The following is a 16,231-nucleotide window of genomic DNA, read 5'->3' as shown; positions in this document are numbered from 1 at the left end:
AGATTTGGACCCATCAGACCAAAGCACAGAGTGCTACATAATTCCATATATCTTCTTATATTTGATGTCTTCAGTTTGTATCTACACTGTAGAAAGTAGTAAATATAAAGAAAACCCCTTAAATGAGAAGGTGTGTCCAAACTTTTGGCTGCTAGTGTACATCACAATGTAAATCAAGTCACTATTTCTGTCAAGCTTACTTTTTACTTCTAAGGGAGAAAATATGAGGTTATTGTTGGTTTAAATATTATTTGCTTCCGTTAGAATTTGAATTTACTGCAACAACAAACACCTGTCTTAGGTAAGTAACATGAGTATATATGACAAATCTTAATTCTGACTAGGCAGAAGTGTCAAGTGTTAGAGAAGAACAGAATCGAACAGGAAACCTAAATTCTTTGATCAGTTCCAAAGAAATACGATCTCTGTTAATACAAAATAAGATATCAGAAACTACCCGTACACTCTTTCTTTCTTTCTTCTCTTTTTATATTGAAAAAACTGTTTAAAGTTGTTGGGAAACAATCGCACAAGCAAAAAGATTTTGAATAGATCCTCAGTACAAAAATCAACAAACCTGACATGTTCATGTTCAGTCACACTGTTAACATTTTTTGTTTTCATTTTTATCCTGCTCACATTTCTCATACCAATATGTAGAAACCCAAACATTAACACGTGCCGCTGCTCCGCCTACATTCTGCACTGTTTGCATCAACCGACTGGAAATCTTGTTCCAACTGCAAACTTGGAATTCCTGACTTTTGACTTATTCGGGAATGCAACGTAGGAATCTCCCCATCAGACGTTTGTGACTACGCACTGAACGTACAAACTCAGAATTAAGCTTTTGAAAAGTCAAATTTCACGTGTGTCATTTCACATGTAGATAAAAGTTGGAAGTTTTCTTAAATATAAAAACTTTGGAAAATAAAATTTTGTCTTGAATCAGTGATCCCAGGATAATCCCAGGATAATCCCAGTATTAACAGTAACTGAGGGGCCCCAGATAGGAACCTTTAAGCTTGACAGAAATACTGATTTATTTTATATTGGGATAAATATCGGTATTTCCTGGTGTGAATAACATTACTGTGATAAGATTTTTTGCCATATTGCCCAGCATCATTTTGAACTTTGACCTACAACAAAGATCCCTCACCAATCGAATGGTGTGGTTCCACTGTGGAGCGCATGTGGGTCAACCGTTAGAGTCCTTGTGTTGCTCAAACATGCTGTTACAGCCTCTGTGTCACCTGACTTTTGTGTCAGGTGGAGGGAGTATGCTACTCGTACTGATTGTTTGGGACGAAACGTATTTGTTGCTCATGATTAGCTGTAGCTTTAGCACACCCACGATAGTCCTGATGGAGACAATTAGCTAAGTGAGTGAGTACTGAGCAGCTTTGTTTGCATGGTTGTTTAAGAGATATTTAAAAGGTGAAACCAGCTTGAAGCTTACTACACAGCATCCACTTCCTGTGTTGGGAAGTAAACTGACCAACATATTAGCATTCAGTGACCCATGGAAGCTGACTTGATAGTGATCTTGCTTAAATAAGTGTGCTAGCAAACACCTGACCTGTGGGTGGTACTGTGATGTTTAGAAACCTCCAAAGAATTTAGTTTAGTTGGTTCTGAAGTCATTTTAAATGATGGAGAGCAGTTGCAGTAGCTGTAAAGGCAACAAACCTTTTCACCTACCACATCATTATCACTGTTTTCACCTCATCCTTTGTAGGTGCTAAATTTGATTTGACCAAGAAGCAGGAGCTGAAAACTGAGGCAAACCTGGAAATGCTAAAACCCCCAGTCTCCATGGACAGTTTTCCTCTTTACACCACCCGTATGACTGATGATGTTTTTTTCCTATTTTGTAATCATTTATCCAAACAGAAGCTGCAGTCGGGGAAGTTGTATCTCCATAATGTTGGCACATGTAGCTGCTTAGACTTTAGCTCCACTATTTGCACTCAGTGAAGCGACCCCTCCCCACCGTGTTTGCTTTTGGTGTGCCGCAGATGATTTTTCATTGAGTTACATTAAAACTAATAGGGCCTGCTGTGTGGTACAGCCAGCCCATAACCTTACTACTAAGTACTGAGTAAGAGAGTAACAGAATAGCAGGGTTCACTCACCAAAACTGAAGCAAAGATTCTGGATGTGAGGCTCGGATAACTTGGGTAAGTTAGTTGTTAAAATGCTGCGTCCAAAACCAGTGGGTGATGTCATACTGATATCTTTTAAATACAGCGTTACCTTGACCTGAGCTGACGGGTTCGAGTCTGTATGCACCTCCTGAAAGAGAGTGTTGTAAACCAGCGCGTACACAGCAGGCAGTTTTTATCCCACAGCGCACACACGAACACAAAAAAGAAGATGTATGTGCGGTGGAGCTCCAGCGAGGCAACACACAGTCTGAGATGGATGCAACTTTCTGACTTCCAGTCCCCAACGGCCTTCGACCTGCAGCGTTCTGCAATGTCTGGTGTGCGTGAAGCGCTCGTGTGTTTCGTGCGTGTGCTGTGTGCTCTGTGTGTGTGTGTGTGTTGCTGTGTGTGTGTGTGTGTTGCTGTGTGTGTGTGTGTGTGTGTTGCTGTAATAGAACAAAGGATTCTTTTGTACATCGGGCCCGTGGCTGCAGCGTCTCCTCCAAACACTGTGCGCTGCATGTATTTTCATGTGTGCTGAACACATGTGTGCCTTTTCTTGCTCAGTGTTTATTAAGCAAAGCCTGAGCTTCACTCCAGTGTTTTTACATCCCCGTGGATCGCAGCTTTCGCCCCAGGCCTGACTGACTTTGGGCCTCCTGCCTTTCGTCAGACCCCGCTCGCCTTCCTTTCCTCTGGCTACCACCTAGTAGACTGCTGCTCCGGCTAATGCTAATCCTTCTCCTGACAGCTCCGTAGCACAGCTGCACTTGTTTTTTTCTTTCTGTTTATACGCCGATATTCAAAGATGCATGAAGAAAGGGTCACAGGAAGATAAAAATACAGACCGTCTCTTGAACAACAGAAAGAAGCCACCAGTAATTAGATTCCATATTTTGCTTGGACTTGATTTAGCTCCTGGCATCAGTTTAGTTGGATACGATCCAGTTCAAGCAGCAGTGCTGTTGTCATTTTTTTAGTTTTTTATGCCATTGGCATGAAAATCTGCCTACTTCCCGAAATAAGAAAAAACTCTTTCATTTTCTGCATGAGTGACTTGAGCAGACCGACACTTGGAGCATCTATGTGCTTGCTTTTTGAAAAACCATGCAAACTCCACCACTGGTGTGAATTGGTGGTATCGCCAACAAGACTCCCAGTATGTGATATTGGTATGTTTGGGTTCCTGCGACATCATCATTGTAACTGACCAATCACAGCAGTTTAATCAGGGATGTTGTAAATTACTGGTTTCATGTGATGTCACCCTGTGTTTGGGTGTATTAAGCTATGCTAGCTGCTTGGTTAAACTGTACTGCTGTGCCATCTGCCGTGACTCACAGATGTCTCATTTTCACGCCGTTGCAGCAAAACAGATGAATAAAAATGACTGCACTGCTCGTCCATTATTACATCTCCACACCTTTACTGAGTGCGCATTAGGAATGTGATGCCAAGAAGTGTCACCAGCCACGGGCCCATTCGTCTACTAAAAGAGCTCTCATTAATATTTTACCTGTCCCCTTCCACATACACTGTTTATGCTCCGTGGAGATGACACTGTATTGGAATTTGTCCTCGCTAGAACAGCTGCTGGAACGTTTCCCTGCGTGCCGAACCCGACAGCGACATCTTTTCAGCGTTTCTAAAATACCGACGCCTGGAGCTGAAGAGTGTACAGCACATATGCTGAGCTGCACATCCGTACACTCAAAACCACGCACACGCCTGGAATACGCAGCCTATGTAATTCCATCGTCTGTGCATGCCCATCCCTCTGTGCTGTGTTTGTTTGGGTTGTATCTAGTTCCAATGCCATATGCTATCCGCAGCCATTGGTATCACACTCTGCGGCAGGCCCTCAGTAGCCTGCTGTTCTCAGGGCTCGGCTCCTCTTATCCAAACAATGACTCCACTGACAAACACAAGCATTAGAGTTCATGATGAAAGTTTCAGAGCAGACACTTGCATATTGTTTTACTGATCCACTTTCCATGCGCTGTGCACCTCCATCACAGTAGCGCCAAGCACAAGGCTTCTTTTGAAATCAGTCTGCAGTTCTGCAAAAAGTGGCAAGCAGGGCAACAAAATGAGACAGTGCTTAAGTGCAATAAAACTCTTTCAAAGTTTGCAGGAAAACTAAAATTGTTGTTCCACTGCATCTTCCTCTAAACAAATTCATCTTCATTAGACCCATCCACGTCTAAGATATGCCACTAAAAGCTCCTAATGCACCATCTGAAAAAAAGCTGAAACAAACATATCACACAAAGTCTGTTTCCACTTTAAAACAACACAAGTTCTGAATTTGATCAGTGCTGTTGGAATAAGGTCTGCAAACCAAAATATCAGCAGTGGCAGTCAGGAAAAGGTTACAGTTTGGGATGTCACATGTTGGAAAGCTTGCTGTCATTGTGCTTACTGACAAAACTTAATTATAGCTTGTTTTCCCATCAGTGTATTTAAGCATCATTATTAGATTCCTATTCAATTTAGTCTTCCTCGCTGTGGTTGCCATTTTTGCATAAAACACTGTGGGCATGTGCATGCATGCACACAGGTTCTTGCCTGCACCTCGGCCCTCTTTGAAATGAATCGCATGAATGTATGTCACACCACGCAGGAGTCAAAGTTCAACCCAGTTGTGTAAGTGCTCCTCGCCAACACACTTGCGCCTTGCTTGCGCAGCACAATCAATAGAAAAGAATGGATTTCAGCAGCGTGTGCGGCTTCCTTGATGGAGTAACCTCAGTCATCTTAGCTTGGCATTCTTCACTTTACCTGAAGAGTTGTGGAGAAATGTGCTCTTGCACCAAATGGCACATTTGGACGTATGGCAGGATGACATGAACCAGAGAAATCTTTCAGTATACTTAGTCATTGCCTAAACGACCTGCAGATCTCGAAAATGAAGCCCAAGTTATTCATTCTGCCTGCATGTATATACTTACTGGTGCCAGTTTAAGTGACTGATGGAATCACCTGTGCAGGAGGTATATTTCTGTAACATATATGTCATATTCCCAGTGTGAAGTTGTTCAAACCACAGTGTATAAACATTTATGCACTGAGTGTGTATTGGACTCTCTTGAGTCAAATGGTGTATGCTTCAGTAGTGAGGTCATAGAGCTTGTTACCATGATACAGACTGTCATAGTAACCTGATGTTATTGCCGTCGGTATTACAGGAACCCAGATGTTAGTTAAAATAAATGCGTAGTGTCGTCTCAGTCGTGTCGTCTCTAGTCTCGGCGAGCACTCTGCATCAATCATTTTAAACTCTGAAGGATCATAAAGTAACTTTACCTACACGAGTGTTTTCAGCAGCCACCATGCAGTGATGGTAGCATTAGCCAAGTTAGCACTTTACCCTCTGCAGGTGGTTAGGATGACTCCACTAGTGCACACTTGAAGGATCTAAGGCAAATTGTTCAGTTCAGCACAAACACTTTTAAACTCCGTAGCAGGGCGAAGTTAATGGAGCAAACAGCAGCGGAGATAAATCCCAGGGCCATCCTGGGTCTCTAACCAGTGAAAAAGCAATCCGTGGCAAATTCTCATTTTTCTCCGAGGACTACAAGAGTCACATAAAGGAAGTACGGAATCTGCAGTTTAAATTCCAGAAAACCAAATCTGTATTCCTGATTCGATTTTTGGATCCATTTACTTATTTCTCTTTTTAAATTGCAATTTTAAAAAAGTATTTAGAAGAAATGTCTTAATAAGTAGATATCACTAAATAGAATTAATAAATATAATTGTAAAAGAATGTTTTATATTTTATTGCATAATTAATTCTTCATTTATAAAATTCTTTATATGGATGTTTGTGGGTCTGTGTAGACGTATAAAATAAGTGATGTCACTGATTTCTATGAGGAATTAGAGACTAACTGATTTAAACGTCAGTGTTGGCGTTTATAACAGCTGATAAATGAAAAGTAAGCTGTAAAGAAGAGACTGGAGAAACACCTTCATCAATGTTATTACTATTATTATTATTATTATTATTAATGTTGCTTAGTGTGTCAACCAGAGGACACTCTGCAACTAAACCCAACGACCAGCTGATCCAAACAGGGTTGTACAGATTATAAAGTAAAGTAAAAAAAATTATAAAGTAAAAACAAAAGTAAATTAATAACTACACGTACCTGTAGCAAATGTTAGCTAATGTAGGCTAATGATAGCAAATGGGACGTGTGTTTATGTGTCGTGTATCTGAAAAAACAAATTTAATATACGAATATTGGACTTTTACATCATGAAATATCAGTATTGACATCAGTTTTAAACCAGTCAGGCTTTATGTCGAGTGACAGTATACTGAGAATGTTGAAGTAATCCAGTAAAGCTAGTAAGTGCACAAGTCCTGTGATGGAGTGGTATCCTGTTCAGGGTAGCCAGCCTCGGGACCAATGACAGCTGGGATAGATTGGAATATTTTCATCGGTCTTTTCTGTGAATTTGTAGCAGTTCTAAGACTCTTCCTGTAGTAAGCTCTCAAACTGCTGGTGATTGTTGTGCCCAAAGGCAGCTTGCTGCCCGCCATTGATTGAGCTAGCGAGGATCCTTTGTATGGGGAGGAGAGTGGGCGGAGAGGGGAGCAGTTTTGGAACCATATTGTCCGTATGTGCAGACACTGCTGTACGTGAGTACGGTACATGTCTGACTCGGGTGGCTTTGCGCCGGCCTTGGGTAATTTCAGACGGCGGTACAAACTAAATGAGACGGACGTGTCCCTCCCGTTGACTTATTTATTTTGACTTTCTGAAGATATGATTGGCACTGCTGCTATTTTTGACTCCCATCAAAGGCTTTTTAAAAAATCTTTGGCAACTCTGATTGTCCCGAAGCCAACCTGTAATCATTTAATGCACTGTACTTCTGTAGAGAGAAAGAGACACTCTTTCACGCTGCTGTCCTAAAAATTCTCTTTTAACTGCTGCTGTGTATTCTGTTTGAAGCCTCCATTTGACAGCTTCATTTGTGAAGCGTCTCAATTAGGCAGAATATTTCTGCCGACATATCTCGACGCCCAGACTGTCTTACTCGAACATGAAAGCCCGGGCTTAAGGAAGTCATCACACACCTCAGCAGAGACACACACACACACACACACACACACACACACACACACACACACACACACAGGCAAACACTAAAAATAGAGGCAGCTATCCTACTAACGCTGGTTAATACTCCTCACCCCAGACAGTCAGATTTGCATATCTTTAATGTGCTTTTTTCTCCTCTGCTTTCCTTTTCTAGTTCCTCCTATTTCTCTCTGTCTTATGTGAGTCAGTCTGGCCTTTTATAGGAATTCTCAGGAGGGCTTGCAGTGCATGTTGGGAAGGAGCATTTTGTATCAGAAAAGCAAGAAAAAAGCAGGCTGAAAAGATTTCAACAATTGCGGTAATTAGAGATTTTTGGAAAGCCGAGACACCCCATCGCCACCGACCCCACCTCTTCCTCGCACTTTCACTCAGTCCTTCTCTCTGAGGCCTTTCAGGCCACTGTAATGGTCTCCATCTGGTCTGTGAGGGAGGGGGAAGGAAAGGTATTGAGTCTCCGGGCTGTATAGGACGACCATCTGGGCTGGGCCACTCCCGTGGCTCTGGGACTGCCTCTCAGCTGCACCGACCGACCAGCAGACACTGGTCCCGGCTACATGGCGTAACCCCGGCAGTAACAATGGCAACAATAGGTCCCAGCCCCATTTATTCCATTAAGCCCATGTGAGTCTTCCAATAAATAGTAAGCATTGCAATCTGCTAGTGGGCTGTCACTCTGCTGCGTGCAGTTAGCATATGCTATACAGAAGAAAACATGGCAGTGCAGAGCCAGCTGGGATCCTTCCAGTATACAGTGTGTTTATCAAACTCCGGGGACCCATTTGTCCTCTTCCTCCAAGGCCTCCTTCTAGGAGTAAGGCAGCTTTCAAGTTCAAGCATAACCCTAACATTACCACCGTAGTTAATGGTGATTGTTAGCGGCTGCAGCCTGCAAGGCTCGGTTCGGGAGAAACAAGCCCGACTTTTAGAAGGAACAGAATTCCAACTGTTGCATATTTGTCAGTGGTCGTGTTGTTTTAGTTTTCCAATGAAAAGAAATAATTCAAAAATATTTCAAGTCTTTCTTTAGGCAATGAAACGATGCGTCCAAACACCAAAACCAATCCAGTTTGCATCTCCTGCTAGGACTCCGGAGTGACGTCTCCTATTTTTGCACCAAACCACTGAAGGCGCCAGGCGACATCTTTTTTTTTGACGTCTAGTGTGGTCGTCGGTAGGACATCCTGGTACTATCCGGCTATTTATAGTCCAAATGTGGTCGTCATGGACGTTTTTTCGAAGTCAAACTTTTTTTATAATGCTTCTATGTGTAAAGGCTCTGTTTTCACATGTTTGCAGAGGGTGGAGGGCAGGTGAAGGAGGGCGGAGTGATTATCGGACATCTCCAATATGGTGCCACCTCCTGAGCTAAAATGTAGCTTTTATTTTTCACCAGTGATAAATAAAAGCAAAGTTTTGCAGAAACAAATACAATACAATACAACTTTATTTATATAGCACATTTAAAAACCAAAGTGCTTCTCAATAATACAACAAATTAAAATTAAGTTACATATAGCAAAGTACAAAATACACTGACAGGTGGAAGGCACTAATTAACCAGGAATGTAAGTTAAATAAATAAGTATCAGAACATAATTTAAGAATTAAATCAATTCATACACATAAATATCAACTGGAAGGTTATTCCAGCGATACAATAATATAAATCAAGATTACATAGAGGTGCAGTTGCAAAGTGCAAACACTAACTACCCGAAAATGCTAGGTTAAATAAATAAGTTTTCAATCGCGATTGAAAAGATTGGATAGATTCAGATGCACGAATAGCGGCTGGAAGGTTGTTCCAGAGGTTGGGTGCGGCTAAAGCAAAGGCACGGCCACCTCTGGTCTTCAGCTGGGACCTAGGTTGCACCAAGAGGAATTGGCCCGATGATTTTAGCGTTCTCCTAGGGGTATACAGGCTGAGGAGTTCAATACGGTAGCTAGGCGCAATATTGTTTATGATTTTAAAAGTAAGCAATAAAATGTTAAAAACAATACGGTGTTTGATGGGAAGCCAATGTAGGTTGGCAAGAACTGGAGTGATAGAATCAAACCTTCCAGTTCCAGTTAAGAGGTGTGCCGCAGCCTTTTGAACGAGCTGCAGTCTATGAAGAAGGACAGATTGGAGGCTGAAGTAACAGGGGTTGCAGGAGTCTAATCTAGGAGTAACAAAGGCATGGATAAGTTTTTCAAGATCCTTGCGCGGTCTGTAAGGCTTAGCCTTAGAGATTTGACTTAGTTGGTAAAAACTAGATTTTTCTACGGAGGACACTTGTTTATCAAGCTTAAAAGAACTGTCCAGAAAAACACCTAAGTTTCTTACAGTATCAGAGAGAGAATTAGCAAGGGGCAGTGACTTGCAGTTGGGTTTTAGAAATTCGGTAGCACATAACCTTTGTCCTTTCCCAACCAGACAGTACAGTCTAGCATTTGGTGGTGTTCACGAGTACTCCACCTGTGACTGGAGCTTACATGCATATCTTTTCCACAAAGTAATTGCAAACTTTAAGTTAATATTTAGCATGCCATCTGCGTTGTAAACCCTGTGACGATAGAGCTAATTAGCAATTTGATGCATCTGTTTTCCTACACTGTCACTAACACCTTTTCAATATGTGCTGTGTTGTTGTCTTAACATTGCAAGATTCCCTCACCGTTGGCCATCTGACCACTGTTTCATCACATTCAGTTTTTCTCCAGATGCACACAAATGAAATATTGAAATATCTTATAAAATTATAAAGATATCATCATTTTAACATGACTCTTGTTTGTGGTTTGTTTTTTAGTAAGAAATAAAAAAGAACTGCACTGCTTTACCTAAGATGAAACTGCAGTTTGACACAAATAGAAACGTGCCTGATCTATACTGGGATGGGAGTTTATTATAATATATGGTAAATGCTTAACCAGACCACTTAAAGGATGTTGAAGCAAACACAAAACAGAATTTAAGACCCTGAACCGCCTTTGTTTATTTATTAAATAACTGTGCAGTCGAAACGTCTTCTAATCTAAACACAGCTTGACTTCCTTAAGAGTCCTCCAACTATAAACAGTCCATCCTGTTAGAGCTGACTGTATGTAGTATATTTATTCTTCCCAATTTAAATAAAGTTTCCTGCCGATTGGAGGGTCATAAGCAAATAATTTCAACGGAAGCTGCGTGTTGGCATGTGGAGCAGCAGGTATCATCGGATTCATTCCTAAACATGCCCTGTTTACATTCTGGAGAGACGGGAGTTATTGGAGTGTGGTCCCGCCCATGAAGGAAACCGCCAAAACCACAAACTAAGAATCTCTTCCTGTCATTACTTCAATCTCACCCAAAATATATTTCACCATAATAACTAATCAGTGCTTGAGTGAAAAAAAACCACTATAAAATAGCACCAACAGCACTTACGCTGCACTAAACTAATGTGAAATAGGCTGTATAAGGGTCTTTAAACCTTCTGGCCTGTGGTTCATCGTTGTGGAAGCTGAAACCAGAATATTTAAAAGACACGGCGTGCAGCGGTTTTTCTATAAGAGGAAAATAACATCAGATTCGTTAGGGAAGCAAAAGACTGCTCAGCAGACAGTATCTACACCCTCAAGTCACTGTGCATGGTTATTGTAGACTAGCAGAACACTTAGACCTCATTTTAAAAAATTAAAAGGAACTTTTTTAAAGGTTGTAGTATTCTTTGGCATCAGGTTTTCAGTCTTACTAATCATTTGTAGAAGTTACATCCAGTGGCTTTAGTAGTAGTTACTAGCTTTCACCACACACAAGTACTGAAGTAGACATAAAAAAGCTATATATGTATAATAGGGCTGTCACGATTACGTCGACTATCAAAATCGTTGACGACTAATTTAATAGTCGACGTGTCATTTGAGGCTTTGTAAGATCCTGAAAGACGCAGTAATAAGTAGTAGGATTTAAGAGTGTAATAACGGACTGAAACAGAAGATGGCAGCACTGCATGTCCAAGGATGCCAGCTGCCGTTAAACCCTGAGAAGAAGAAGCTGTGTCTGGTATCGAAGCTGTGTCCAAATTCAGAGGCCGCATCCTGTGGAGGCTGCATTTGTAGGCCGATTACATCACAGTGACGCAACGAAGGCTGTCCACATTCGAAGACTCCTCCAAATGTGGCCCACAAATGCGTCCTTCATTTCCCCAGATTTGAAGGATGGGTCGGGTGTATACTTCGTGGCCCAACCTATCCCAGAATTCATAGCGCGGCCCAGCTCAGTTTCCAACAGTGGCGGCAGCTACTTGGTTTTAATATTACTCTTATTAATCTTTCTGGGTCACAAAATAAACTTTTAAGATATTTTCAGGCGAGGGTGTAGCTGTGTGAACTTCAAATATCTGCTCGGTTTATTAAGACACCACATATTTGTAAAAGTGCTCCGACGTTTTCAGAGACGTCTGTTACCCACCCGCTCGATAGCTAGCCGGGAGGTCAAGGGTCACTAGAGCCGGCGAGAACAGTGAACTCCCGGCTTTTCACAGCAGCAGAAAAAATGTGTGCTTAATATTGGCAATATGTAAATACACAAAAATGGAACAAATTCAGACCTTTGAATGCAGCAGAAGCCTTTTGACAGTGAAAATCATCAGATTGTGAAATGTGTTAAATATCTACAAGCTTTCAAATTGCTCGGTGATCATTTTAAGGTCAGTTTCTCTATAAATAAGTGGTTTAGGGAAAATTAAGGAATGGGTAGTTAATCATGAAAAAATTCCCCATGCTATATAAAAATGGAGTGTGCGTCATGATATGCTGATTTACTTCAGCTGTTCACTCTGTCCAGTAGTACTTCCGTACTGTCAGTAGTACTGTGATGCTGGCTGACCTCCGTGTTAAGCAGAAGCAGAGACCAGTCTGCACTAAGATAAGTGTTGGACCATAACAAACTCATATTTTTGCTGAAAGCTGAAATGTTTGACATTGTCGCAGTAAGCCTTACTGGTTCTTGTTTCACTCGAGCCGAGGCAATTGATACATGGCATTCAAAGCCCTGAAACCTGTATTTTCCCTCCAATTTTTCTCCGATTTGTTATTTCAGACTGCAGCTCAAGGCCGACTGAGCACATTAAGTGCGAGCCCTGGCAGGAGAGTGATCGTGTAGCTTCCTTTAGCCTCTTCTAACAGGCTGGTTTTGTGCAGGATCTTTAATGGAAATCAGGAGCATGGAGTTTGTTTGCTGCTGTGATAAAGTCGGGTGGGGAAAAGGGTGGATTGGGCGGTGGAAGATGCTTCCATGTAAAAATACCATTAGTGTCCATTGTAGCAGCAGTAAATAGGGTATTCCAGATGTCCTTCTTTCCAGGAACGGGTTCAAGCTTCTCTGATGCTAAGGTGCATTGAAAGGTGGCTTACAGATGTGCAGCAACTGAGGACAGTCAGCAGAGCTTTGCATTGGGCAATTCAGTGGCTAGAAGGGTATGAAGTCATGTGGAATGGCTAATCATCAGAGACCATGTCCTGCTTGAACCAAGAGGACACTTTTAGTGGCGCTCGCTGATCAAAAACTTCACCTTTACATGTAGATACAGTATCCTGATGATTTTGACTTTTATTTTGACTCTTTTGTATATTTTATCAGCCAGCCTGCTCTGTCACACATCATCAGAGGTTTGGTTGGATAGAACTCCCACCTGTACACGTATATGAGATATATCTAAAGGTATATTGGCACACCGACTGCTGCGTTGCATTGATATAAAACATACCTGACATGAGATATACTTTTGTGTGAGCTGAATACTCACATACGAGCAATAACCTCTGCGCGAATCGGTGGCCTCCACCCCGTTTGTCATCGATTCCCCTCGTCTGCAGTCTGTCTTTGCCTTTGGCCTCTGTCTGCGGTCTGCCTGTCTGTCACCCCTGACTTTCCCTTTCTGTCTCCCAACAGTCATCCAAGCTATACAGCAGCTCAGCCAGTGGAAGAACGCTGGGCGTGTTGCCAGCTAGCCAGGGCGCCAGTTGGGCAGTCCATCAGTAGCATTAAAGACATGTTATCCACCCGAGTGTATCCGTCTGGCTTAGAGCCCTTATCCCCCTGTCCGAGTGCCCCCCAGCCCCATACTTCCTCTGTAGTCACCGAGGGGCCCTGCGTAAAGTGCAAAGTACCCTTCTTGCTTTATCAGCATGGTACCCAGGCATTCGGCTTGCTGCTTTGGGTCTCTTAAAACACGTACACAAATAAATGAGGAGGCTGCTGGAAATAACTACTTTCTCATCTCCAGCCAAGCTGCCCTGCTGGTCAGGTCATTGTCTTTAAAGGGAAAGGGGAACAGAGAAAGCATGCCACTGCTGACCTCCACTCGATGCTTTCTTAAAGAATACAAAGTCAGCAAAGTTCATTTAGCTCTCTTGAAATATAAAATAGACGAGTGGTTCTACAGGGGCTTAAAAGGACTGTTTGTTTCCTGTTATACTTGGTTCAATAATGGGCCGAGCATTATTTTTAGCTGTGACGGGAAAAAAAAAAGACTGTTTCTGTTTTGATCCTGAATATACAGGATTTGTACTGCGTCTTGTCCTCATTCTATCTGCTTTAATATGTATAATGGCCACTGCTTTGTGGCACTCTTATTATTAGTGCTGTCACTTCAAGGGGCAGCTCCGAAGCAAGTTTAGCAATGTTAGGTGAGAAAAAACTTCATTTCTGGCCATTAACCCAAATCGAAGAGTGGCGTGACATTCAAACTAAACGTTGTCTAATGGGGAAAAAAGGAGAGCTGGTGTTCGCAGCAAAATTCTCTGTTGCCTCGTGACACCGAGTAGTTTTTATCATTCATGTCAGGAAAAGGCCAGCCAATTTTCACAGAGAATCAAATGGAAAAACACGGTATGTGGACATCATTGTCACAGCGAGTGTGCAGAATATAACCCAAAGATTTCTCTTACACACTTTTCTGTAGTTGTGCCAAGAATCCAAGGCAAGCAAACATCCTGGAAACCATCGACAGTAGCCTCGGAGCAAGGCTTGCTGCAAACAAGTTCTGGATGTAGAGCGGTCACTCGCCAATGCTAATTTACACAATGCAACTGAAAACAGAAACTCTAATGCGACCCAAAAAGACCCGATAAAGCATGTCTGTAAAGTCCAGAACCACTGATGGATGCGCAGCTGTCAGCAATATTGGTTTTCACTTCCCTGATGTAATCGTTTGTTCATGAAAGTTTTATGTTCGTGAACGTTAAACAGACCCGGTGGAAAGATTTATTTTCATGCCATTTTAGTTTGAAGTAGCCTCTATTGGTCGACAAGGAAAGTGTTGCTGCAGCCATCAAGGGAAACACTAATGGATGGATGTGCAACTAATGTATGCGGAGGAAAACCCAGAAGAATAAATGCTTTCTGTGTGGATGTTCATGGGCACTCTGCCAAAGCCGCCCTAAGCCAGGTCACAGTGCTGATGACATTTTACACTATTAAATAAATTTGCCTGAACAAGCTGAAACAGTATGAAGACCCAGGCAGCAGGCATTGCGTTTGACATTGCCCGTTGATGTTTTTCTTGTTAGTTGAGTCGTAGGTCTCAGTGACTTTGGCCTACAGACCAGTGGTTTAACCCCTGGCAACCAACAGAAATGTTTTCCCCAACTGGCTGGTGAAGGCTGCTGGGCCAAGTAGGTTGCAAAGACCTCCTTGTGATTGCTTTGGTCATTAGCAGATTATAGGTGTTTCCTATAGTTTGCGTGGAAACTGCCAAATTGTCTGCTTTGTAAAAGTTGCACCTTTAGAAACAAGCTGGTTTTAGCACACGGCACAACTTTTACTTTGAAGGTGAACAGTCAGTTTCTGGTTTGCGTTGCACTCTACAATATCACAGTTTCTTAGCAAGCAGCTTACAAGTGTTTGCAGACCGCTCACCGTCTTTCAAGTCTGTGGGCAATTGCTGCAATCTGCCAGCAACCAAAGGAAGTGCATGGAGTTTTTGTTTCAGCACTCTGTAATCAGTGGTTATCAGTCTGTGTTACAGGGGCTTAGCAACAGGTTAGGAAATACTCGTTTTTCCCTAGTATCTGATGGCAACCAATCTCTATGCCTGTGTGACCGAGACGTTAATGCTTTCAGTAGACGACTGGGAACTCAACTTATTTGTAGGACACTGGAAAGGTCATTTTAATTGCACATACGGTTAGTACACCGCTTACCCAGCTTCTCTAATTTGTGAATAAAAGCTAGTCTTCCTGCCGTACATTATCGACCTCTCTCATTCTCCCCATAATAAATCTGAAATGCAGTCTTCATCATACACTTGACTGTGTGGCCTGCAGCAGCTGCAGAAAGAAGAGCAGAGTCTGTTTGCAGCTTTATTGAGGAATTTCTCAAGGTGTCATTAAGGGTGGCGGCTGAATGAACTCTGATGAAAGGCTGACTCGGAGTCTTTTGAACCTGTCGAGAATTGATCGAGGCATCGGTGAGCTAAGTGAATGTTGTGCTGGAGCTCTGTGCGCCAATTGAAGGTCAAGTGCTTCCAAAACATCAGAAAGGAATTTTAATCAAAGGATCTCCTTTGGCCTTCACACGCATCCAAAATGATGTTCTGCTTCTTACGTTTGTCTTTGTCATTAAGAAAATCTCAGGTTTTCCTTTATTATGGATATGAGTTGGTACAGTTAGTTTCTAACATTAGAATGAATTGGGATGTGAAAGGTGGCAGTGGGAGAAAATGACATTTTTTGTGTGGTGTCTCCTTTTGTGCTCAGCTTCTGCCATTGTTTCTGTTCACAGGAGTGTTCGTGGAAGAACTCGCTCCTGAAGGCCCGTGAGAGGACACACAAAAGGTCAGCCAGTCACATTCACTGTACTGAATGGCTGCAAATCTGTTTGGCTTTTTATCTCAGTCTCCTTTCTCTTTTGACGTGACACTTGCGGAGGAGCCGTTCCCGACAGCTCGCACGTGATCCACAGACATGTAGGCATTCAATCCTGGAAGTGCAGTATTC

General features: G+C 42.3%; 1 long non-coding RNA gene across 1 annotated transcript in view; it reads left to right on the top strand.

Moving 5' to 3' along the window:
• The window catches only part of LOC135933767 (uncharacterized), a 98,110-nt gene that overhangs the window by 47,591 nt on the left and 34,288 nt on the right, over nucleotides 1-16,231 (top strand). Inside the window, exon 3 of the long non-coding RNA XR_010573932.1 lies at nucleotides 16,017-16,069. This is a non-coding gene — a long non-coding RNA (uncharacterized LOC135933767). The remainder of the gene's footprint in view (nucleotides 1-16,016; nucleotides 16,070-16,231) is intronic.

This window comes from Pelmatolapia mariae, linkage group LG14 (assembly GCF_036321145.2).
Source record: "Pelmatolapia mariae isolate MD_Pm_ZW linkage group LG14, Pm_UMD_F_2, whole genome shotgun sequence".
In the NCBI taxonomy this organism is placed as follows: domain Eukaryota; kingdom Metazoa; phylum Chordata; class Actinopteri; order Cichliformes; family Cichlidae; genus Pelmatolapia; species Pelmatolapia mariae.
Note: the sequence above shows the minus strand (reverse complement) of the source record. Positions and strands in the feature narration are given on the sequence as shown.